Source organism: Filicampus tigris, chromosome 4 (assembly GCF_054856515.1).
Source record: "Filicampus tigris isolate MCC_2025a chromosome 4, RoL_Ftig_1.0, whole genome shotgun sequence".
Lineage (NCBI taxonomy): Eukaryota > Metazoa > Chordata > Actinopteri > Syngnathiformes > Syngnathidae > Filicampus > Filicampus tigris.
In genome coordinates this window covers 8,930,256-8,957,294 of record NC_141220.1, presented here as the reverse complement: position 1 = coordinate 8,957,294, position 27,039 = coordinate 8,930,256, and the positions used below count along the sequence as shown (strand labels likewise).

Below are 27,039 nucleotides of genomic sequence, written 5' to 3'. Positions count from 1 at the left end.
TTTTTTTTTTTTTTTTTCAAGATTCAGATTTAAAGGGGAAGCCAACCCAAACACCCAAACATATTTTGTTCAAGAATATGCTCTATGCAAGCCTGCTATTTAAAACATGGCATTCTGATTATTATTGACTTTGTGGAATATGAGCTAAGCAGCAACAGCCATCCGTTTTTAGCCACCTCTTGGGGCAGCCATTTTGTCACTTCCGTCGACTGAAAATGACATCACAACTGCTCAGGGCTCAGGTAACGACCAATCACGGCTGACCTGTTTTCTGAATCTAAGCCATTATTGGTCGTGATCTGAGCCCAGAGCAGTTAATTGTGATGTCATTTTCAGTCGACGGAAGTGATAAAATGGCCGCCCCCTCAGATGGCTAAAAATTAGTGGATTTTGCTGCTTAACTAATATTCCACAAACGGAATATTAATCAGAATTCTGTGTTTCAACTAGTGGGCCTGTTGGGATCATATTCTTGAAAAAATATGTTTGGGAGGATTTCGTCTTCAAGGGTACCTATTTGTATTCCATACCACTCTGTTGCACTGTCTCTGTGCACGTGACCGAGCACAAGTTAACGAAGGAGAATAAGCAAGGAGGCAGGACGGCAGAAAAAGGGAGGGAGTGTATGCAAGAGAGGAAGGATGAATGTGATCCGTTGCAGCAGAAAACTGTGACAGAGCAGGCAGTTATTTAAGCAGAGACTGCTGTTGATGCAGGAAGGGCACAGGAGCAGCCACAACAGCAGCAGCATCACCACTGAGTCACTTAAGTGTTCACACCACAGCCATCACACCACACCATTGGGATCAGTGATGTCTGGAATCGTGCGTTGTTGAGCTCTTCAGCTTTGCTGTGCAGTATATAATTCCTCTGTTGTTTTCTGATAGTCACCCTTGTCTTGTTTTAAAGGAGTATTCACGCCAAGGGAAACGTGACTAAAATGGAAATGAGCAGTAGTCAGACATTAGTGCCAGAAGAAGAAAGAGAAGACTCAAGAGACAGTGTACTCATCATGTGAACGTTCCGGGGTTACAAGCTGTGTCACATCCAGTTGGAAGAAGCCACAGGAATACATGAACAAGTGACTTGCTTTTGGCCTTTGCTTTTCTTGTGCTTTATATGCATGCTTCACTTTTGGAAATTCAGACAAGTGCAACATTTCTACAGGATTTCCACTTTTTTGTTGAAATGGCATGTGACACTGGGCTGTCACATATACACTGGTGAGTAATTAAAATCCTAAACTTTTGTGGCCTGCTGGATTTGTCTTTCGGTATAGAACATGTAGCTTGAAAGTACTTGCATTTTTAAAGCTGTGTGTTTTCATTCAAACAACGGCAACATAGATTCAGCAGGGCAGCTGGAAATGTTGGAGCTGGTACTGCTCTTTGCTCTCTCCTTAATCATTCTACTGTCAAAAATAACATGATTTACTATGTTTGTACATCACTATGAGTCAATACTTTTGGTCAGAGAGTGAATGACGATTATCTTCTGCCTCATCCATCTCTGTTCTCTATGATCTATGACTGCCCAGACCTAGAAGTTCAAATTCATACAAACACATTGTTGAGCAGTTGTTCATGCACATGTGTGATAAAGGTATATATGAATACACTGTGTATGATTATTAACATTTGAAAAATTATCACAAGTGAAAGAAATGTATTGCTATTGACATAGCGGGGACAAAAGTTTAAAAACTTTGTGATCTTATATTTTTCATCGTGGGTGATTTGGCCCTATTTGCATGCCCAGGGCAAGTCTAGAGCAAAGGGCAGTCTTGCACATGGGTGGAGTTTTCTTTCATTTGATATTTTCATAGGCAGAAAGGGGCGTTTACACAATTGTGGGAGTGAACAGTTGATTTAATTCCCGGCCAATGAAAGTGGGCGATCACAGATCTCTACTATGAAGTGGGCACTTGAAGGCCACCTTCCACCGTGATCGTTTGTGCCCTTTTTTACGCTAAGAGCACTGTGTACTGTTTACGCAATAAGGCCATTAATGTTCACTCTTTCATTACCTTTAAATCATAGTCATATAGGTTAACAACAGGTACATGGTCAATGATGTCCCAGATGACCAGGTCGCTGCTGATTTGAGTTCCTGTAATATTCGTAAAGATGCCATCGGTAATTTTGGCACTATGTGATGTTATTCTCCTTGGTTTGGTTATTGTTGGTTAAAGAGGCAAACTGTACATTGTGTCAGTGAAGTCATCAATCATTCATGTGTGTTCTCATCTGCAGTAATGGGCACGATGTGCCCACAACAGGCACATTGTAAAAATTCACTGTTCCAGTTGCTAATTTGAACTGGATTACCAAATTGCTCTTCTTTTGTTTGTCTACACGGCAGGTTAGTCCATCACTGTATACTCATTTATACTCATGTGTGAATTTATTTTCATCAGATTAAAAAAATAAATAAAGCTCTAGCGAAAGTAAAATATTAATTAGTTATAAATTCAAGTTCACAAATTTGATAATAATACTGGAAAAATGTAAAGTAAAGACAATAAATATTGAAACGCTAATACAAATCCCTGCAAAGTGCTTTGTTACAACTGCAGGTACAGCTGAGTTCATCCAAAAATAACTGGTTAGCATTTCCATTTAAACCAGGTGTATCCAAACTTTGTAATGCCACATAAGGAAAAATCAAAGCAGGAAGGAGGAAGGGGTGCTTTGAAATCCTTCATTTAACACTAAATCAATTCATCAATGTAGGTAAAGATATGTGAAGCTGTATTTGCTTTGTAAACAGTACATCATATAGTTGAGAAAAAAACAGCTACATAATAACTCAAAACAGCTAGGTAATAAATCAAAAAGAGTATATCGAATGATGACTGATTGGGTGAAAACAAGGAATTGAGAGATGAGAACAAACTTCTATTTTCCTGACATGCCACTAAGTGTAGAAGGTAAGTTTCGCAGTACAAGGCAATTTACACGGGTTGTGTCAAATATTATTTTAGTCTGTGCTGCAAGCCTCTAAAAACGAATAGCCGTAGTTTGGACACCACAAAAGAATCATTTGGAAGTGGAATCGTTCAATACAAACTCCACGTTTTGTTCTTGGTCATTTGTACTCCTGGCAGGGACTCTTACATTTCCATTAAATAATGTGCTGTAATTCTACGTATTGGTGATGTTTTAATTAGTGTTGTTCCCATACCGATACTGGTATCGGGTGACTTCCTGATACCGCATTAAAACGCTGGTATCGGATCGGCCGGATCTAACAAATAAAACGCCAATGCCGGTTATCGATACTGGTATCATTATTTGAACGCAGCGCGCATATTTGAGAGCCGCACGCGGAAGGAAAATATGAGGAGAAGCCTTATCCATTATTAGCGTTATTGGTCATCGGTCTACTTATGTCTAGTTTGGTGAAAAAGGTCGCTATAAGGATAGACATCGCCACATTGGAGGCAGTTGCTTGGGGGGACTTTGATGCTATCAAGAGCCTGCAATTACTTTGGGGGCATGTCGGCTGGACCTTTGTCTCATAGCAAAGTATGTTGCTTTTGTTTGACACAGTACATCGATTACTAGTTTAATGGTGTAAAACGTCTTTCATGAAATGGTTTGTGTCCCGATAAACTCGTCTTTATGACCCGTAGAAGCTGTTCGAGCTCGCCCTAGCTTGGTAACTGCTAACAAAGAGGCAAGTTTGTTTACAACACATCGCTCAGCAAAATGTTCTATAACGTTCCATCAGCGTATTTGTATACCTATATAATTAACAGATGTTGAACAGCAGTGCGAACTAAATCTTGAATGAAAAATAAAAAGAAAACAATAACTTATATAAAGTCATCAGATAATAACCTTGTATGTTGTGATGGTGTTAAGTGGTCACGTTGAAGATTTGACAGCCATTGCTTTCAAACAACTTCGTTTTTGCCTCTGGTTAATTTGAATCACTGCCGCTATCACAAAATAAAATCTCGAGTTGACCGATTAGAGCAACCATAAACAGCACAGGTGTTAACCATTTTTAGAAACGCAAAACGGACTTCTGTTATCTCACTCACTCGACCGCCTGCCCCTCTGGCAGCATACAAATGTGACGTCACGCATTGGGGGTCGGTTACAATTACTGAATATATTTTAGAAGGTCAAATGCTGCACCTTGCTTTATTATTCATGCGAATACAGTATGTATCCAATGCCTCACTCTCAAAAGCACGAAGAGCTATGAAAATAGCCTGTTTATTCAACATATGTATTTTGTGTGTATATGTTACTACAGATACTTTGCAAGTGATGATTAAAATATGAATGATTTTACATCCAAGTGAGTGTGAAATTCTTTAGAATCACAAAAAAAATACATTTTTTATTTTGGATTTTTTCAACGGCGAGGTATTGGTACTGCACAGCCAGGTAGCGGGGCCAAAAAGTGGTATCGGAACAACACTAATTTTAATAAAGTACACCCATTGGCTGTGTGAATGCCGGTATTTCACGCTACAGTCTAGAGTTCAAGCAGTGCGAGAAATTAACAGAGATAGTGTTAGGGAGGTAGATAAAAACAGCTGAGCTCAAGTTTTTTTTTTTTTTTTTTTTTTTTAATTGGAAATTCTGATTGGCTGGTGACTCTAGATCAAAAAAAATTAAAATACTGTAGAACCCTGGTGGTACCAATATAAAAAAATGCAATAACTTAAAAACTGCAACAATTATTTACACATCCAAATAGCCTCATGTCAAAGAAAACCTCTTTAAGGAATACACAGAGATGGAATCCAGGTCCTTAAAGTAAAATCGCCTTCCACAGTTTGGATTTAGCCACAGGTGCTTCTAGTCCACCGGCAGGTAAACAACCTCAGTTAATTAGAAGCACCTATTGCTCAAGGCAAACTGGGGCGGTGTTTTTACTCTCTGGACCTGAATTTTCCATCTACAATCTATGGAAGATTAAAAGATAACTATTTTAATTGCAAACATTGCAAAAAAACAAGCACTGGGGTCACGTTTGACAGTGTTTTATTTTGTGTCGAGCAATCTGCTGTTGCACTCCGCTCGCAGGCTTGTTTACTCGTAAGCTCGAAGCCATGTGCAACATTGTGTTTCAGTTCAGAAAATGCTTGATTTTGACTTTGATCACAAGAGAAGCATAAATGCTCCAATCTTGCCCCGTTGTTGGCCAATGTTTTTGTGTGTACCCCACTTTGTCTAAAGTTTGTTATTTTGTTGTCATCTGAAAAGCTCATTCTCTCGGCTTGGTGGCCTTCACCTGGCACATTGTGGTGACCATCACTGTAATTACACATTAGACCCACTGTGATTTTTATAAAAATAGTCTGCGCATCTACTGTAGTGTATTGTACACTCTCATACCTGTCAAGTTGTACGCTTTTGGCGTAATTTGTACAGTTGGAAACCGTGCACACCGTATATCATGAATCTGTACGGCCAAATTAAATTTTATCAGTGTTATCTGTTCCTGTTTTTGTCGCCTAACCGCAGTCGGGAAACGCAGGGGAGAGCTTTCTCCAAGGCCGGATTTGCCTCCCGGATCGCGGCAGTCACACATCGTCAAAAAGGGGGAGCCCAGTAGCCCCACATCACACGCCAGAGTAAGACAAAGGTTTTCCGCGCTCTTCCTCACGCATGCGCACAATACCCGCAACATCATGTTTACTTTCTTTTTTTTAAGATGAATTCCAGTCACGTGACAGCATTCATTTGAAAATAAGGTGTAATGTGTAAGATTATATACAGATATGTACGGGCAAATTACAACTTTTGTAAGATTCAGTACACCCTGGAGTTGACAGGTATGCAGTCTTAAGGCCTAGATCAGGGGTTGGCAACCCGCGACTCCAGAGCCGCATGCGGCTCTTTCATCCTTATGTTGCGGCTCTGTGTGGCTTAAGAAAATAAATTATGAGTGTACGATGTAAGTGTATTGTAACGTCTTCCAAAGACACAACGTCAGGCATATATTAGTTTTCTGCCTTTTTTATTATTACAACACGGCTAACGGGGCCAGAGATTTCTTAAGTAGAACATTTTGTAAGTAGAGACGCGTTTTCCATGTACAGTATTTTTCGGACTACAAGCTGCGACTTTTTTCCTAGATTTTGAGCCCTGTGGATTATGGTCTGGTGCGGCTATTCTGTGGATGTTTCTTCCACCGCACGGGGCGCTCTAACCGGAATGACAGTACAATTCAATACAATACATTTCCCATTGACTGGATGTGACTGCAGGTGGGAGAGTTCAACAGGAGAGGGCGCCATGCACTAGGTTATTGCATTAGGTGATGTAATGCTTTCATTATATGTTTTCCTAGAGGCCCCTGAAGTGCACATGAATGCGATTGGCAGATGTTCCGTGTGTTCTGTTGCGTCGATGTGAAATGCTATTGTTGATTTAGCACGTCGTGTGTTAGATTGGCTGACTTTATTAACATAAAACAAGACAGGTGCATATGTAGAATGTAGTAGAACAATAGATGGTGGAGTCTGGTGGTCATTAGCTGACAAACTGGAGCAGCAGTCGGCAGTGAAATGAACATAAGTAGTGTTTATTTTCTCTTGGTTCTCTTCTGTTTTAATCAGCAACATTGCAACAGTGTTAAAAGGCACTACATACATGTACATTTACAGTTCATAATCGTTCTGTAAATGCAGTAAATATAAAGGTTTTCAACATACATAGGTGCGGCTTATATAAAGGTGTGGCTTATTTAAGTTTTTTCCTATATGTTTTAAAAATAGAGTGGGTGCGTCTTATATAACGGTGCGGTTTATAGCCAGGAAAATACGGTAAATGCCCTAATCCGTTCCAAGCCACCCAATATTCAGACATAAATGTTTTATAAAACATAAAAATGCATGAAAACATGTAACAAATACATGTTACAATAAGATTATTGCACAATGAATTAGAGTTGTAGATAATGTTAAAAAAAAAAAAAAAAAAAAAAAAATAGAGTAAGGAATAAAAATGATGGTCGTTTACCTTTTAATTGCTGTCCTCATCGCTTTTTGCCCTCTTTGGTTCATGTTCTCTCTCAGAAGTGTTTTTTGCCAAGCGTTTTGTAAACAATTGATTTAATAACGTGGCGACTGTGGATACATTACGAACATATTCTTTGGGATCAACCAAAAGCATCCCCCTTTCATACTTTTCTATTATCTCTTGCTTTGTTTGTATGGACAAAAGACGATTTTCTCCTTTTTTTCTTTTCCTCGTTTCTAATTCACGTAAAACTATCGGAAGACCTCATGGCCCGATGGGCGAATGATGAGGACGCTGCATCTATGTTACAGGCATAGCCTGAGGTAGCTGCGTGGCGTGTGACGTGTGCTGGTGGTGGGAGAAACTCCGGAAAGAAAGTGCTGGTGTAGGAGAGAGAAAGGAGGAGATTAAAAATAAAAAGAACCCCGATTGCTAAGCTTCTTGATGCCTCGTTGTCTTTGTCCACCACGCTGGCTGCAGTCAGTTCGCCCCTTACCAGGGTTTGGGACTGATACAACTGACTCAAACCTGATCATGGAAGGTAACATCTATCTATCTATTTACCTGTCTATCCACACACATAGAGACATACGGAAGATGTCCCTCTTAGGCTAGGCAATGGCAGAGCAGCTATGAATATGTTGCGTTCAGGAAACTCCGGAGCTGCGAGTAGCAGCCCATATTGCGAGTATCACCCCATACTTTTACCTTTCGTATCCTGAAATTTCTTTTGTAACTAGAGGCAATATTTTCCTGTTGAGGCGTTTCGTAACTTGAAAATTTTGTATGAAGAGACGTTCGTAAGTAGAGGTACCACTGTAGTTGTAAATTGTAAGATTGTGACCTCGAAATAGGAAAATAAAATTATATAGTCATGTTGGCCGAAAATCTCGGACTTCCAAATATGGTCAAATTATTTTCTTCTTTTTTTTCCCATCACAAATCAATCCTTATAGTCCGTCCCTACTTCATCAGTATTTTTATGCAATTCTAGCCAATTTGAAGGGGTGAAAATAGCAAATACCCTAATAAAGCACAATTTCATGGCCGGGAGCGTGCATACAGCAGTCTGCTGATTGCAGCCCTTTTTTAAAGCAATAATGAGTGAAAATAGTAAGGTTTGCTGGATTATGTTGTCTTATTTAATATGGATCGATGAGATGCTTCGTTGCAAAAAGACCCCCTCATGTGTGTTGTGAGGTAAGTCTCCGTTTCATTTTAATATGCACCTTAGACGTGGTTTGTTTGGTCATTGTTTTATTTACTGCATCACTCATGGCTTTAAACCTGAAAGAATGCGTTTTGTGAAGGCGTTGGAGCCAAAATGAAGATGTATTGTATTGGGCAGGTGTGTTTGCAGGTGTGACGTTTCAAAGGCTGGCGGGATGACGGGGGCTTCACATGAGTGCAGACTTTGAAGCACTCTAATGTTGCTGCTTGGCTTGGTTTATGTACTCTTTTAATCAATTAAGTTTCAAATTACCCATTGAATGTATTTTGCAGGTAGTATTATGTGGACGTGAGTGTGCAATAGCAATATAAGGTATTATACAACTTGAACTTAGCGGTGCCTGGCAACTAAAAAAAGCTGGCGTTTTTTGGAGGTTGATGTCAAAAAGTTTTTGCGGCTCCCAGTGCTTTATTTTCCATGGAAATCGGGTCGAAATGGCTCTTTGACCGTTAATGCCGACCCCTGGCCTAGATACACCAATCCGACGTCGGAGGTCAGGAAGTGTCGGGACGGCGGATTGCGCCTTCTGATTGGTGTAGTGACCACCGTTGTAGCGTTGTCACCCATCAGGAAGCGTCTGTGGGCGTTTAAGCATGTTGAATCGGTGTTGTGAGTCGTTACATTTGATCACTCTGATTGGCTGTTAGCTAGCAAATCAGCGCTCGGAGCACCAACGTGAAGTGACAAACAGCGAGCACGCCTTTGTTGCCTTAATCTTCTTATAAGTACAAGAGCGAGGGTTGACAATGTAAGTATTTCACGATACCGTGTCAAGAACGTGAAGGGTTTACTTCGCGTGGGAGTTCATTGTGAGCGAAAAATATAGCCGAATGCATTGTTTACCTTTTTATAATCCGCCCCCGGCCAATAGCTTTCCGGTTGGATTTTTCGAACCATGAGAAATAGCGACTACCGCCGCCGATGGTATGGAAGCGTATTACATCTCACGCGTGCGCAGAAGGTACTTTAATGGTCAGCATCACTGTGTGTCGTTGCGGTGTATTTTTCCAGCGTGGCGTGCCAACAGCCGGCCGACGCCACAGGGGGTAAGCGTCGGTCACAATGTCAGATTGGTCTATCGAGGCCTTCACTTGTGTCTACAGTTTACTCGGGTACAGGTGGAGGAAGATTTGTATCTACCACAATCAAACTTCTTTGTCACACAGTAATGTTGAGATAAGAGCCGTGTATTTACACAAAGTACGCAGATTACATAGCCATATGTTTGTGTGCAGTCAGTTCATTCAGAGATGGAGGACAAGTTGTGTATCTTTTACTCTATGAGCCACGTGTGTGCACTTAAGAGACTTAAAATGATTATAAAAATATGGTAATTGCTGCTGATTAAGATATAACAACAAGCATTAACCCGTACATAATAAATCACACAGCCTGTTTCAGAGCCAACATACTTCAATTAGTTCAAACCCTAACATTTGATAAGTAGCACAATGGTCACTTAATTTGCCACCATTGCTACAGCTGTGTTATCATTTGCGCAAATTGCATTGATTGCAGCCCTTTATTTGATATACATTCACAAAGTGTGGAATTAATAGCCAGCGTTGATTATAGTTTGGTTTCCATTCTCATCTTCTGATACTTAAACAGCCTCAACCAAGCAATTCAGTGGGGAGGCGTGCATGCCAGCTGTGAACAATGGATGGCGAGCCAGGCTTTTGAAGCTAAATCCAGCACAAATCCCTCACTAAAAACATCAAGTTCATAACAAGCATATGTGCTATATATTATTGAACAAGGGAAACAATAGGCACATCATAAAAAACAATAGAGAAGCAGGAGTGTACAAGTGGCACTAAAAGTAACCAACAACTGACTTATCACAAACCCTGGTCCATCTACAACTCTGCTGCCTCATATGCAGACTGCCTCATCCTCTTCACCCCCAAAACATATGCACCTTCACTGGCTTCAGTCAAGTTCAGCACAGTCAAACAAACACTGCAAACACTCATAGACCATATTTGGATCTCCTCCATCCCAATATCCCGTTTGAGAAGTTGCATTAATGTGATGCTACCCTGTTCTCCATCCCAAACAAGCATACTGCGGACGTTCAGTACCTCAGTTGAGAGACCCAATCGAAACTGTGCCAGCAGCATGAATGATATCAGCATGTAATGTACCGCTACACAAACTAGACGGAAAAGGACACCCGAAATATTTTTGCTATTGTCAAAACAGAAGCCCTGTACTATTTTTGTCTACTTTATCACCACACAGTATTTACACATTATAAACACTATAATGTTAAAATACAGATCAACTAAGCACCTGTTTTGTGTTATTTTTCTCCCAACTAACCTGGACAACTGAATTGTTTCTGATTTTCCAGGTTTCTCAATGTCAAATATGGATTATACACAATATACAAAATAAAAGTAGTCATTGTAAACCGCATCGGAAGGCACTTAGGGCTGTGTTATGACACCATTTTCACCAAATGTTGAAGTACGACTAACTGAAAGGTGTGAGGATGAGAGTTGATGTTGACTGTGGGAAGTTTGTGGCCCCTGGTACCCAAGTAGTCGGTGAAAAGAAATAATTACTTCTAGCTGTTTTATTATTAACTGTGGTGATAAATAGGTTAATCACACAGTAATGCATTTACACAAAAGTACTAATAGCCCAAAAACATTCATCACTTGATGTTGATGAGTGCTCTTGGAGTAAATGTACACAGTGCCTGGAGTCATTTGTTCTGGAGAGATTCAGACCCTGTCGCTGTATTTTCACTTAATATACCCCAACAGCATTAGACGTTTCAAACAATGGACAAAGTGCTAATTTTAAATGTAAACCAAATGAGACATTTTGCATCAAACAGTCTAGTAGCACAGGTCCTCTCTCTGTTCATGCAAACAACCATGAAAAAGGACTCTTCCCCTGACACCTTTTGTGCTTGCTGCCATCTGGAGTATTCATTTAAGGCCATGCGTGCAGCTGTGCGCGTTTGTGCATACAAGGAATCTCCCATTGACTTACGTCATTTAAAGACCTTCATTCCAGATATGTGCTCTGGGTGGAGCAACCCTGAAGTGTGTCTCTCCCCTGTCAAATCTGACTTTCCGCATATTCTCCCATTGTCTTAAGCACTTATCTTCCTACAAGCTTCTAAAGGCCGAGATCCACCAATCCGAGGTCTGTAAGCGTGGGGGCGTCTGATCGCGCCGTCTGATTGATGTAGCGAACATCGTCGTAACATTGGACCTCATCAGGAAGTGTCTTACTGACAAATACAAGAGCGAGGGTTGACAATGTAAGTATTTCACGATACTGTGTCAAGAGCGTGAGGCTTTACTTCGTGTGGGAGTTCATCATGAGCGAAAAATATGCATTGTTTACGTTTTTATACTCCGCCCCCGGCCAATAGCTTTCCGTTTGGCTTCTCTAACCATGAGATATAGTGATTACTGCTGCCGATGGTATGGAGGGGTTTTACATCTCACGGATGCGCAGAAGGTACTTTAATGGTCAACATCGCTGTCTGCCGTTGCGGTGAATTTTTCCAGTGTGACGTGCCGACAGTCGGCCCGACGCACAGGGGGTAAGCGGCGGTCACAGTTGGCCAACGTCAGATTGGTCTATCTAGGCCTAAGACTGTATCAAGCCAAGGGCCCTGGATCAGGCCTGGCCGACCTGCGGCTCGCGAGCCGCATGCGGTTCTGTGGCCAGTTTCATGCGGCTCCTGAAGCCCTTTTCAAAAATGAGCTTAGCTCTGCGCAGCGTGGCGTCAACCCCATTATTGTGTATGTGGTGAGGGGTGGGGAGCACGGAATGGTGCGGTAAAAGTTCCTTGCTATCGTCCTGGTCTTGTTTCGATGCAAAATAATGAGCCGTTCTTATTAAAATGTAATTTTATTCGCCAGTGTGGCATTTCAGCACCTCACTTCCGGGTTCCTGTTACGTGGCCAATCGGGTGCCTGTATTTGCAACTATAAATAAATGCTCAAACAGGTTTCCATTCAACTGAGAATGTCCTGTAATGATTAAAATGTACTCAAGAAGCGCTCAACTCAAAAATACTGCAATTGCAAAAAAATTGCAATATGCTGCAATTTACATGTGATTGCATTAGTCAACGAATTACAACTACGATCAGTGACTAGTGGACTAGCAAAATAATCCTTTGTGGCAACCCCCGTTGAGAACACACTTGATTAGTGCTCAACATTACTCACCTGACATGCAGAAAACTTACCAGGGAATGCAGAAAACAAAACCTGAATTAGAAACGTGGGTATGCATGCATTTATGTGCGTGTGGGGGTATTTATAACCTCCACCATGAGCATCCTGCCACGCCCTCGCCATTCCAGGGAAAACTATCTAGAACAGGGGTGGCCAAGTCCGGTCCTCAAGAGCCACAATCCAGCCTGCTTTAGGTTTATCCCTACGGCAACACACCTGATTCAAATGATCAGAAATATTTGCAAAAGACTTATAATGAGCCTGATGATTTTAATCAGGCGTGTTGCCGTAGGGATAAACCTAAAACAGGCTGGATTGTGGCTCTTGAGGACCGGACTTGGCCACCCCTGATCTAGAACCACCAGTGCCGGCCGATGTGTCAAATGGAAAAGATACAATAAAGGTTACCAAAAGAGATTGATGTTAGCTGTGTCCAAATTCACATTTGGTCCTCCGAAGGCCGCATTTTCGGCCGCATGACGTCACTTCCAGCGTGACTCGACCGCACATGGTGTCCAAATTCACATTAAGCCTGTCCAAATTTACCATGGTTCATGCGGTCCATGGAGGCTGCATGAGGAGGAGCCTTTGAAGGCGTCGAAGGACCCATCCTGCGAATTGTCTTTCTAGAATTTGGAAACCATGTGCGGTCAAGTCGTGCCAGAAGTGATGTCCAGTGGGGGACACAGGACACAGCCTGTGAATTTGGAGCCTGTATATGTGTGCAGCCTATATATATGTGTGAGGGTAAGTGCTGCCGTTTTCAATAGGATCTCTGTGTAGACTGTGATGGCCGGCTGGGATTGGCTAAAGAAGCAGAACCAGATGACGCCACTTGACTTTGCAATGACAACACAAATCTACAAACTTTGTTTGAGTCTAGTGTAACGAAAAAGGGATGCAAGATCGGGTGAACACAGGGCTTGACCCCCGATCCTCCACAGCCAGACCAGGAATACACATATTTGGCCCTTTTGAAGTGCCAGTACCCAGCCTTTGGAGCGACTTGCTGGAGCCAAACGAAGACCAATGCATGGTCTTTCCAATTCAACCCCCGAATAGCATGGACGTGCTATCTCAGCAGGAGGGCACACAAAGGCCAAAACCAGCATAAAGACGCCGGACCCCCTGGGTCTTTATTCAATCAAGCCATCGCTGGCGGCGCTGGCCCACAGGATGCGCCCCCTTTGGCGCCGCCACCAAGCAATACGCATTTCAACCTACAAACTGCACATTTCTAGAGCATCTGCAACCCCTAGTGGCGAGTGTAAAGATGGACTGACCCACGTCTGCAATTGGAAACTAATTAAAACGATGTGACGGGGGGTGACGCAGCCAGCTTCATTTACATGCGGGGCCCCTATAAAGGCTGTGCGGAAGTTCTCTCTCTCTCCTGGAAAAAAATAATCTCTCTCTTTTTGGAAACTCTTCTCAAGACTATGGCAAAAGGCTTCGGAAACTCACTCTCTTGAGAATCACTCTTAAACCTTCTACTACACCTTTTTTTAGAGTGGCTTTACTAACTATCCCCTGTCACCAGCCACCCTCTGATCCGCCCCGGGTCAGAACATTTGCTTCTTTTTGTTACTTTTTGAGTCGCCCGTCGACCAACCACGGCACACGGGGGGCCTTCAAATTTTTGTGTCCGATCCGATGGTTCTAGCTTCCACCTAGCCAGCACAGCGCGGCCGCATCCCCAAAAAAGTGTGCTACTTCTCTCAAAACGGGAATCACAGCGTGCGTCCGGCAAAAGCCGTAGCACTCTGACGACCTGCGCCTGTGCGCCCGGAACGGGTAGTACCACCTGGTCTGAACCACGCCGCGTGCTGAGCCCAGAACCTCCGTGGCCGTTGCAATCAATTCCCTTGGTTGAACTTTGAAATATTTGGGACTCGATTTTTCCTTTTTCTCCTTCTTGCTCCTCTGTGACGTCATTCTCCGCGGCAACGCTTCCTCCATGCTTGTTTGAGCGACAACAACCAACACCCGTAAGTGCAGCTTGCAATTTCCTACAGGGTATACAGTTGGTGCATAAATCAATTGGGAATCAACAGAGCTTTGCACAAGTCAGCTAACCTTAAGTTGGCACGCCAGCTCACCCCTCATCACATGCGTCCGCGCGCCTAACACACGCGCACACACACCCCCACCCCCGCACGCACACACACACACATCGTCGGTTCCCCAATGCCCCTTTTCCCAAAATCTTTCGATATTCGTTTTTCTTCATTTATTTGGACTTGCCCCAGCATTTCTTTATTGTGTTTCTATTTCTGTTTCTGAACATTGTAGTGTGTTTCGTCTAGATTTCAATAGCTGTAGAGAATAAATCATTGTCATTTACAGAAATCTAGTGTGAATTGTGTGTGTTTGAGTCTGTTTCAATCACTGATCTGGTGAATTGGACTTACATATTTTTAATGTAGCGCCTTCATATATTACGACTTAATTACATGGACTTTTTCTTCCATTTTGTCCAAAGAATCAACCCAAAACGGGCGTTAGTGCCCCCAAGTGGCGATCAACAGTTAGTGCAGGCATTAACCGCAATCGACGTCCATTTATTAAATCAATATTTAATATTAACCATCACTACACTAGTATTGTATGTTTTTATTTGCACATAAACCTTTATGGTTGTGGTTTTCTGTTAAATTGTGGTTAAATTATTTATATCCGAACTATCTCGTGTGTTTGCTCACGGGGATGAATACACGCAGGGTTGACTAAACTGTATATGGAAACACTTTGCGCTTCCTGTACAGTAGGTGGTGATATGCTCCAAAGAGCTTTAATCCGCCATTGAACCAAGAAGAAGATGGAGAAGAAGACATCGACGACAAGATCATTTATAGACCGGTGTAGGAGTGCGCAAGGTACTTGGATTGAATTTTACCCTTGGCCAAAGTGCGCAGCTGGACTCCGGGTTAGGTAAGCCATTTTAAACATTAAATTAAAACTTTCTGGCATTTTAGGAGTTGAAACAGCCGCAGGCGGCCAACCTGTACCTTATGATGTAGATACACTAATAGTGGTCTCCATTCACCATTTTAATCACATTGGATTTTTCAGCTGTTGGACTATGACATGCTTTTTGGGGGCAAGTGGTGGGGGCGGAATGACAATAGGACTGATGAAATTTACTGACGGAAGTGTGGTTAAAATAACATGATGATTCTGTTTCGGCTTGAAAAAATGATGGACAGACGATGATGGACGGGTGCCCAGGAAGCTGACGGATAACGAATGATGGTCCGGCAAAATTTTCTCAGTGGCCCACATCTGCTTATTTGTGCTCAGTGTTGGGAAAGTTCATTTTCAATGCAAACTATTTAATAGTTTAGTTCACATAATTTGTAATGAACATGTTCAGTTCATAGTTCGTATAGAAATATACATTTTAACTAAGTTAATCATTCCAAAAATGAACTGATTCATTCAGTACACACTCGAAGGCAGCTGCAAGTTTCACACTATAATCTCATGAGGAAAAAATGGTTGCTTGAATGCTCTTCTTTTAAATGAGGAATTAAAACAAAACCAGGATGGTTCAATGCGCAAGCACAAGCACAATGTAACGTAGGAACTAAGCTGAGGACGGAAATCAATCCAACTAAACCCCCCTCTTGTCTTCAGGTTACCGTAAAATGATAACATAACTGAGACTTCCTACCGTCAGTGTACTGTGAGTGGCCCCACACATTCACATTCACGGTCCAACGGGCCACTGTTAATGTTGAACCATGATATTCCTATTTTGACATTAAGGCACAGCTCTCCAACCAGACCAATCACCCCCAACCTGTGCTAATGATTTCAACAATCTTAAGCAAGAGTCCACAACCACAAAGAGAGAGTGCACAAAAAATATACTATTTTATCAAGTTCATCAAGAGCATTTTATTGGCGGAGAATATCATTACTAGAATACTTACTTTCTCCGTTTGTTTATGGTGATAAAAAAAAGAGTACATTTATTCAGCCATTCCCTTTACTTCAGTGAAATACTTCATATTTTTCATCCATCCATCCATTATCTGTACCGCTTCTCCTCACAAGGGTCGCGGGGCGTGCTGGAGCCTATCCCAGCTGTCTTTGGGCAGTAGGCGGGGGACACCCTGAACTGGTTGCCAGCCAATCGCAGGGCACACAGAGACAAACATCCGCACTCACAATCACACCTAGGGCCAATTTAGAGTATCCAATCAACTTACCATGCCTGTTTTTGGAATGTGGGAGGAAACCGGAGTGCCCGGAGAAAACCCACGCAGGCACGGGGAGAACATGCAAACTCCACACAGGGAGGCCGGAGCCGGGATCGAACCCACGACCTCTGAACTGTGAGGCGGACGTGCTAACCAGTCCACCACCGTGCCGCCACTTCATATTTTTACATACTGTAAATTAACAAATGTAGGTCAATGTCACAGTCTGTTTCACAGAACTTGGGCTGCATGTTCTAGTCTTTGGTTTTGATTGGCCATGACTGAGCCACCGCTTAATGTTGTCAAATATGCAGAAAGAAAGAGAAATGCATTATTTTTCAGGACAACAAACAGCTTGAAACATGGTGAGGTGAAAAAAAAAAAAATCGCAAAATGGTGTTGCTGGTAGTTCTGCAGTGATTATTAAGGTACACTTGCTTGGCTGGCTGGCAAGGCGACTCAGGGTCCTGCTGAATAGCAGAAGGCTAATGAAGGTCTCTTCACACTTAGTTGTTTGAGCTATAAATAGTCAGACCTGGGCATTATCTCGCCGTCCCCAAGTTTCTGTCCTGCATATTTAATCAACCCACGTGGTCCCAGTCCGGCCCTTATTGGCGACAGCCAATCAGTGGCAAGAACGTAATTTTCACGTCACACGCAGGCGCCGCATGAGCAGATACGACGCCAAATGAAGATAAAATATCAAACAAAAAGAACTCACACACACACAGCGTGGTGATGGGTGAAATAAAAAGAACACGGGGCACATGTCACTGCGTCTGTGGGACCACAAGGTACACAACACTGTTTTATTTTTTCCTTACTCAACCGCGTCAGGAGTGTGGCACCTGCGTGTGACGTGGTATCGGTTAATTCCATTCTCGACACCCTTTGGCTGACTCCAACTGACTTGGACCACGTGGGTCGATTAAATACGCAGGACGGAAACCCGGGGACGGAGGGACGATGCCCAGCGCTGTAAATAGTTACGCTTTGAGGAAAACTGGCAGTAATATTGTCTCAAGTCCATCGGACAACTTTGCACTCAGGTTATTTAGTATTTGGACTCCATGTCGTTCGAAAAACTGTACAAACATTGCCAACACAGCATAATCATGAATGTAGATTTTAAATATAAAATATTATGAGTTACATGTGGATGGCAAGAGAAGTTCCAATACAATAAATACTGTACATATCATACATAGTGTCACACATTTTGTTCTAGGTTCACAACACAGGGAAATGCGACCAACATCGGATTGTTTTGCCCATATGCGACCTGTATCTGAGTTATTTATGACAGTCTGAATGGCTCAATAAAGAATTCTTCAAATCCGACCTGGGTCACGCAGTTTGAACGGCCAAGTCGCATATATCTGACATTGACATCGTCAGGACCCCAAAATGCGCTCCACGTGAGCTGAGGGAGAGTGCTGTGGGCTGAGATTGAATCTGCAAAGTTGTTTTGAGTAACAGTATTGACTTTATATTAGACTTTAATTTACCCTCACTTGAAACATGAAGCATAACGTGGACATTTATGGTGACAGTAGTAATCCAGCCACATAGATCGGTTCATTTTATACGCACTGTAATGACGTGGCATCATCTTTAGTGATGTCTCCATGAAAGGAGATCGAAAAACCTTGTCTCATCATTACCCCCATATACTATATTTCTAACTCCTACCGAATCGCTCAACTGTAGGAATGCCCCGACACACCAGACCACATTTACTTCCGGAAGCACTACGTCGTGAGTGACGTCGTCTCTTCTTCTGCGCATGTGGGTCACTTTGGGGATGCATATGTTCACACACCAGACAGACCGAGATCACATTTATAATTTAAGGTGAACGCTTACACAAAACAAATCTGATTTCATGCAAAACTCTGAATGGAGCATTTTGACCTGCATTGTGAACCTAGCCTTTGACTCGTCAATCAGACATCTCGATGGACGTAGTGAGAATTGTGATTGGAAGAAGTGTGTTTCTAGGCGGGATTTATGACTGCACACACACAACAAGCTTGCAACCGTGGCAGAACAGCTGTCTATTTTTATGTGTTGTTTTTCTTTTTTTCTTGATTTAAGAGAGGCACCAATATAACAAATACTGAACGTATCTTACAGTCAAGTGTTTTTCAGGCAGCCGCTGTTGCAATTGTGATTAGACGAAGCGTGTGTATAAGCGGAACTTCCGCCTGCACACACGGTAGTGGAGGAGAGAGAGTTTTATGTGGGTTCCTAGGGCATTTACAGTCAAACGTAGCCTTTATGTTTGTGAACGATAGAATGTGTAATCCTGGACACATCACGATTAAGGAGCAGCTCTGCAGTAGAGACATTGAGCTGTTAGTTGTCGGCATGAGACCATATTATATCCCGCGAGAGTTTAGTCATGTGATCGCGGTGACCGTGTACATCCCCCCCGCTGCCAACAGTGATACAGCCTGTGATGTCTTGATTGCAACTGTGAGCAGGCTACAAACACAGCACCCAAATGCCCTGCTACTCATCTCTGATGACTTCAATCATGACTCTCCTTCCTCCTCTCTGCCTTCATTCACACAGTATGCCACCTGCCACACCAGAGACAATAAAACACTGGACCTTTTCTATGCCAACACCAAGGAGGCATACACATCACTGCCCCTACCCCCGCTGGGCAAAGCTGATCACAACCTGGTGGCTTCCAGCCTGTGTACAAACATCTGGTCTGCAGGCAGCCAGCTGTGACCCGGAAGGTTCAGAGATGGTCTGGAGAGGCCAAGGAGGCCTTAAAAGAATGTTTCAGCACAACCGTGTGGGAAGTATTCAGCGACGCTCATCGGGAAGACATTAATAGTCTAACGGACACTGTTACAAACTATAAATTTCTGCATGGAGAACACCATACCCACTAGGACAGTAAGGTCCTTCTCCAACAACAAACCCTGTCTCACACCTGACATTAAAGCTCTCCTGAAGGAGAATAAGAGGGCTTTTGCGTCGGGGAACAAGGAGGAGCAGAAGATTGTGCAGCGCCAACTGAGGAGGAGGATTAGAGAGGGGAAAAGGTCCTACAGGAAGAGGATGGAGGAGCAGCTGCAGCTGAATAATGCCAGGGGAGTCTGGAGGGGCCTGAAGACCATCTCAGGCCACGGACAACCCAAGACCTGGGCTGAGGGAGACCTGCAGTGGGCAAATGAGCTGAACCTCTTTTACAATAGGTTTGATCAAATGCCTGCCCCCTCCACCTACTCCCCCTGCTGTGAGTGTCACCCACTCCCCTCTTTTCCCCACAGTCTCCAGCTCCCAGCTACACCAGACAGCCACCATTCCCTGCTGCCCAGCCTTGGCCTTCACAACATCTCAGGTGAAGAACCAGCTGAAGAAGATGAAGGCGAGGAAGGCAGCAGCTCCAGATGGCATCAGCCCCAATCTCCTCAAATCCTGCGCAGACCAGCTGTGTGGAATTGTCCAGCACATGTTCAACCTGAGGATGAAGCTGCGCCCCCAGCTGTGGAAAACATCCTGCCTGGTCCCGGTGCTGGTCTTTGGCACCCGAAGGAGCTCAACAGCTTCAGACCAGTGGCACTGATGTATCACCTGATGAAGACCCTGGAGAGACTGGTCCTCGTCCACCTGTGCCCCCTGGTGAGCTCCTCAGTGGACCCACTACAGTTCGCATACCAGCCTGGTATCAGTGTGGATGATGCCGTCAACTACCTCCTCCACACTTCACTCTCCCACCTGGAGAAGGCGGGGAGCACTGTGAGGATCATGTTCTTTGATTTCTCCAGTGCTTTCAACACCATCCAGCCCACCCTTTTGGGAGACAAGCTGGAGCGGGCGGGAGTGGTCACCACCTCACCACGTGGATCCATGACTACCTCACAAACCGGCCACAGTATGTGAGGACACAGGAATGTGTGTCTGACATGCTACTCTGCAGCACGGGGGCGCCGCAGGGAACTGTCTTGGCTCCCTTCCTGTTCACCCTCTACACTTCAACTACAACACCCCTACCTGTCACCTGCAGAAGTTTTCTGACGACTCTGCGATTGTCGGCCTCACCACAGAGGGAGACGATCGGGAGTAGAGAGAACTTACTCAGGATTTTGTGGACTGGTACCAGCAGAATCGCCTCCTGATCAATGCGGGGAAATCCAAAGAGATGGTGGTGGATTTCTGTGGGCGCCAACACTCTGAACCTGCACCATTGAATATCCGAGGAACAGATGTTCAGAGTCTCAACTTACAAGTACCTGGGTGTTCATCTGAACAATAAACTGGACTGGAGCGGCAACACAGACGCTCTCTATTGGGAAGGGTCTGAGCAGACTCTTCCTACTCAGGAGACTGAGGTCCTTTGGGGTTCAGGGGGCACTCCTCAGGAACTTTTATGACTTGGTGGTTGCATCGGTCATTTTCCAGGGAGTGGTCTCCTGGGCAGGCAGCGTCTCGGCCCGGGACAAGAAGAGGCTAGACAAACTGGTCAAGAGGGCCGGCTCTGTCCTGGGCTGCTCCCTGGACTCGGTGGACTCAGTGGGGGACAGGAGGACAATAGCTAAACTGTCATCAATGCTGGACAACCCGGCCCACCCCCTCCAGGCCACTCTAACAGCACTCCATAGCTCCTTCAGTGACAGACTGTTACACCCTCGCTGTGCAAAGGAAAGATTCCGCCGCTCCTTCTCGCCTGCTGCTCTCAGACTGTTTAACAAGAACATCGGGTAGTCTCTATAATCTGGCGGACATTGGTGCAATTGTGTAGTTCTGCACTTGATCTTATATTGTGCAATATTCAACATTCCCCACTACTGTATTTTTACTCTTATCCAATGCTGTTCCTTATATTTCACTGCAGCACTGTCACTTAAAGTATTTTTTCCTCTGTACTATGTACAGGCTAAATAAGTGTTTCTTCATACTTTATATGTAGATGTATGTTGGTGTGTATATAGATGTGTATATACACATGTTTACTGCATATATTTACATTGTTTTTTGATTCTGAATGTTTGCTGTTAATGTTGTACATTAAGGACTACATTATGCCGCCGTCTCTGTGTGATGAAAATTTCCCCACTTTGGGAGTCCTTCTTATTCTTATTTAAAGCATTCTTAGGTCTAATTAAGAGTTAAAAAGACAGCACAACTTTTGCAATGAGTTAGGCACAATGATGATTCGTCCGCTCATCTGTGCTGTGACGGTTCGCATAATGAAATATGTATGTGACTGTCGGCATATTTTCTACAAAAATATTGTGCGTAACTTTAAAAGTTCGCATAAAAGGATCTTTGAAACTCAAGGTTCCACTGTATAATGAGTAGCATATCTACAGTATGCCTCAATTATTCTGATTCTGATCTCTCGTGTTGTATGCCTTTTGCATTTTTTTTGCTGTTGCATACGATACAATAGAATACAATACAAGTTTATTTATATGGCACATTTCATAACAGCTAGAGCTGTAACAAAGCACTTTACAAACAATACAATAAATAGAACAAAAACAATAAATGGCTGTGATACATGTACTAGTAAATATAGACATAATTCATATATAAATAAATAAATAAAATGGCGGCACGGTGGTCGACTGGTTTGCACGTCCGCCTCACAGTTCAGAGGTCGTGGTTTCGATCCCGGCCCCGGCCTGCCTGTGTGGAGTTTGCATGTTCTCCCCGTGCCTGCGTGGGTTTTCTCCGGGTACTCTGGTTTCCTCCCACATTCCAAAAACATGCATGGTAGGTTGATCGGACTCTCTAAATTGCCCCTAGGTGTGATTGTGAGTGCGGATGTTTGTCTCTGTGTGCCCTGCGATTGGCTGGCAACCAATTCAGGGTGTCATCCGCCTACTGCCCGAAGACAACTGGGTTGGGCTCCCGCCCCGCGACCCTTGTGAGGATAAGCGGTATCGATAATGGATGGATGGATGGATAAATAAAATATAAATAATGAAGCCAATAAATTGACATAAAACACTATATCCAATTGACACCGGAGAAGTTCCGAAAAAAAAAAAAAATCAGGTCTGATCAAAAGCCTGAGAAAAGAAATGTGTCTTCAACCGGGTTTTAAAAATGGACAGAGAGGGGGCTTGCCTAACAACCAATGAGAGGTCATTTCAGAGGGAATGTCCAGCAGTTGAAAAGGCTCGATCACCTCTGAGGCTCCTCTTGTTCCTCGGCACCTCGAGCAGCGCCTGGTCCGCAGACCTGAGGCTGCGGGAAGGTGTGTAGGAGTGGAGGAGCTCAGAGAGGTATCCCGGGGCCAGGCCATTTAATGACTTATGGACAAATAAAATAATCTTAAATTGAACCCTAAAATGCACTGGGAGCCAGTGAAGGGAGGCCAGAATTAGTGTTATGTGCTCCATCCTCCGAGCCCCAGTTAGTTGGCGGGCAGCAGGATTTTGGAACAACTGGAGACGTTTGAGAGAGAATTGGCTGACTCCAAAATAAAGTGCATTGCAGTAATCTATCTGAGATGTAACAAAGGCGTGGATTACTGATTCTAAATGCTGATGATAAAGGGTGGGCTTTACCTTCTTACCTTCTTCCCTAAGATGAAAGACGCTGGACCTTACAAAAGCGCTGATTTGCTTTGATTTGAAATTTAGGAAATTTAGTGACATCCAATCGTTGATGTCCTCTAGGCAGGACAAAAGTGGTCTTAAGGAGGAAGCCTCTTTTTTGCTTAGCGGGATATAGATTTTACAGTCGTCTGCATAGCAGTGGAAGGAAATGCTGTGTTTTCTAAAGATGGAACCCAGGGGCAGCAAATACAGTGAGGACAGCAATGGCCCCAAAATAGAACCCTGTGGAACACCATACGATAGAGGGGCAGAGCAGGACTCAGAGGAACCTAGGCTAACAGAAAAAGTCCTGCCACCCAAATAGGATCTAAACCACTCTAGAGCGCATCCACTAATGGCCACTTGGTGTTGCAAGCGAGTCAAAAGAATACTGTGGTCTACCGTGTCAAAAGCTGCAGTCAAATTCAACAAAAGAAGACATACGTTGTCTCCAGTGTCATTTGCCAGGAGGATGTCATTGAAAACACGTAGCAGGGCTGATTCTGTGCTATGCATCTTCTTGAAGCCTGACTGGAAAACTTCCATAACATTGTGTTTATCCAAATATGAGCTTATCTGTGAGTGCATCACTTTTTCCAGAATTTTAGACATGAAAAACAGCTTGAAAATGGGTCTAAAATTTGATAGCACGGTTTGATCAAGGCCAGTTTTTTTCAGCAGGGGTTGCACTACAGCATGCTTAAACTGTTGGGGGACCACACCAGAAGACAGGCTGCTGTTGATAATGGCCAAAACCGACTTAACAATTGTTGGAACAATCTCCTTAAAGAAGTGTGGAGGAATAGAGTCATAAGGGGAGCCTGATGGTTTCATAAGGCAAACCACTTCCTCCAAAAATGTCAAAGAAACCGGCTCAAACAAATCAAAAACTGCTGAACAAGGAACTTGGACAGAGGGGTCGAATGTGGCGTTCGATACAAGAACCCTAGCTGTAGCAACCTTGTCAATGAAAAACTGTAGGAATTTGTCGCACATTTCAGGGGACAAGTCCATGCAAGTCGGTTGACGGGGCTTGAGTACAGAGTCGATTGTTTTAAATAGGGCACGTGGATTTTGCCAATTTGCCTGAATCAGACATGACAAATGGTCTCTCTTGGACTCCTTCACCTTTCTCTGGTAACGACGCCAGCAGTTCTTTAGGATTTGATAAGAGACCTGCAGCATGTCTTTTTTCCACCTGCGTTCAGCTCCGCGGCATTCTTGTTCAGCTGTGTGAGTGCTCTCATTAAACCATGGCTGAGGTCTAATTTTTTGCTGCCTAATTTTTAATGGAGCGACGGTGTCCAAAATATTAAGGCAAGATGAATGGAACCAAGTGCTGACCTCCTCTGTGTTTGAAGAGGAAACACAAAGCTGATCAAAGGCATCAGAGAACTGACTAGCAGTGAGGTGGTTAAAAACCCGGGCCTTGCACTCGCTAGCATTAGCTCTGACAGCACTGGAAAACATTACATCAAAGAGCACAGTCTTATGATCAGAGAGCACATTGTCCAAAACTTTCAAATTTGAGACCGATAGACCATAAGAAAGGACAAAGTCTAAAGTATGTCCTTGTTTGTGAGTGGAGCCAGCCACGCACTGCACCAAATTGAAAGAGTCAATGAGTCTTAAAAAGTCCTTTGCCAGTGGCAACTGCATAGATTTACACCTTAAACCATGTCAAAGACTCATTTTGACCTATGTTGTTCATAAAACAGTGAAAAAATCGTTTTTATGGCATGGGACCTTTAAAGAATCAGGATGGTTTGAAAATATGTCATTGACTTATACACTCTGCTGCTGTACGATCTCCTTTAATGTTGCTAAATATTTTTTTTTTTTTCAAAAACGTGCACAAGAAGGGTATTAAGTATTTAATATGATAGGCAAACTGAACAAACAATAGCAATTTCTTAACTTCAACTTCGAACAGCTCTTCCGTGGTACCAGGCCAGCCAGTAAAAACAGTCTTGTCAGCATGTCCTCCTCCTGCTGGTGAAGTTTCTGGAGCACCTCAACGGGGAGGGATGCAGCAGGCATCATCTGTCTTTTCTCAGTGCGGATCAACTCTGATTTTTGGCTGCTTGTATTTGTAATCGTTTTCTTTTAGTCAAAAACTACGGTTCATGGCCATAGATGAGGGTGGGAACATAGATTGACTGGTAGATGGACTCCTTCTTCACCATGACAGACTGATGTATCGAAGAAGACCCCAAAATACGTAACTCTTTCATTTGCGGTAGGATCTTTTCCCCAACACAAGGAGGACACTTCTCGCTATTTCGGCGAAAGACTCCGATTTGGAGGTATTGATACTCATCTCAACTGCTTCACACACCTACGAACCACTCCAGTGAGAATTGAAGATTGTAAATTGATGAAGCCAATGAACCCAAATCATCTGCAAAAAGCAAAGACGTAATACAAAAGCCACCAAACTATCGGTACAACCTCAGCTGCCTTCTCATCTGCACCTAAATATTTTATCCACAAAAGTTATGAACAGAATCAGTGACAAAGGTGCGTCAACAAAGACAGCCCCACAACATCCAGAGCTTTTACAAACCCCACTTCCTTTCCTCTTTGGAAAGTTTAACCTCCTACACTGCAAGAATTCCACTGGAAATTTTAAGAAAAAAATATATTAAAGGAAAAATTACACTTAAAATAGAATGTTGTGAATGTCAACATGAAGCTTTTGTCACTTGTCAGAAATTACTCAAGGAAGAAAGGAAGGAATTACTCAAGGAAGGAATTACGCAGGAAGAGTAAATAATTGTTTAACTCAAGTGAATTTATAAAGTAGAACTAAAAACACTATATGTACACTAGAAGTACAATGTCTTCAAAATTTCTAAAGTAAATGTACTTGAGCAGTTTCTCAAAATACCTTTCTAGTCTTATGGGTTAACTACTTCTGCTTGATTCTAAATTGCTTTAAAGTAAATTACTTGAGTACAATTTTGCACATTCTACCCATTGTTTGTTATCTATTTACATTTACATCTATTTTCCCCTCCAGAATCTCAGAAGACATGCCACCTTGTTCATCATAAATACAAGAGCAAAGTCCAACATATCACAGGTAATTGCAGTCAATTGTATTCAGTTGCTTACATTTTTACTCTGACATGACCCACTAACAAGCATTCATTTCTATCATTATGCATGTTTTCAGAAATCTGTGAACACCATTGTTGCTGGAGTACAACAGTACCAGTCTTCTCTGATCGACCACCTCAGGAAGCAGATGGAAGATGTGTTAAAGAAGCATTCCGGAAATGCCTACTCAAGTCAACTTGAAAGGGATGCTCTAGATGTATTTGACCAGTTTAATGACCCATTTGCTGAGGTGGCAACAACTTTTCGACAGGACAGTATAATTAAGAAACAGTTTGATTCTTTGGAAGCAGAGGAAATTCCCGTTGCTCAATTCTTATGCAGGAAAAAAAGTGCAGACTACTCTATCAAGAGCAAACACTTTTATTATGTGCCCCTAGTTGAAAGCCTAGAACAGTTTCTGTCGCATCCCAAGATTTGGCCAATGATTGAAGTGGGCCCGAAAAAGTGTACTGAAGATTTTTTTTATTTTTTTTCTATGACATTATTGTTGGTGATCTTTTGAAGTTACATTCTCTATTTTCTATTAAACCAAATGCATTACAAATAATTTTGTACAGTGATAAAATAGAGATTTGTATCCCCCTTGGGTCCTGCGCTTCAAAAAACAAGCTGCTGATGATATACTACGCATTAGGGAATATAAACCCAAACTACAGGTCAAAACTCTCTGCCAATCAGGCAGGCTCCTTGCTATGGCAACATTTGCAGATCTTC

At 43.0% G+C, this 27,039-nt stretch overlaps 1 long non-coding RNA gene across 1 annotated transcript; it reads left to right on the top strand.

The window, feature by feature from the left end:
• The first annotated feature begins 712 nt into the window (after positions 1-712).
• Positions 713-26,463, top strand: LOC147148401 (uncharacterized). Its single transcript, XR_015086523.1, has 3 exons — positions 713-1,223; positions 26,225-26,287; positions 26,381-26,463. It is a non-coding gene; the product is annotated as an uncharacterized LOC147148401 (long non-coding RNA).
• Positions 26,464-27,039: the final 576 nt, after the last annotated feature.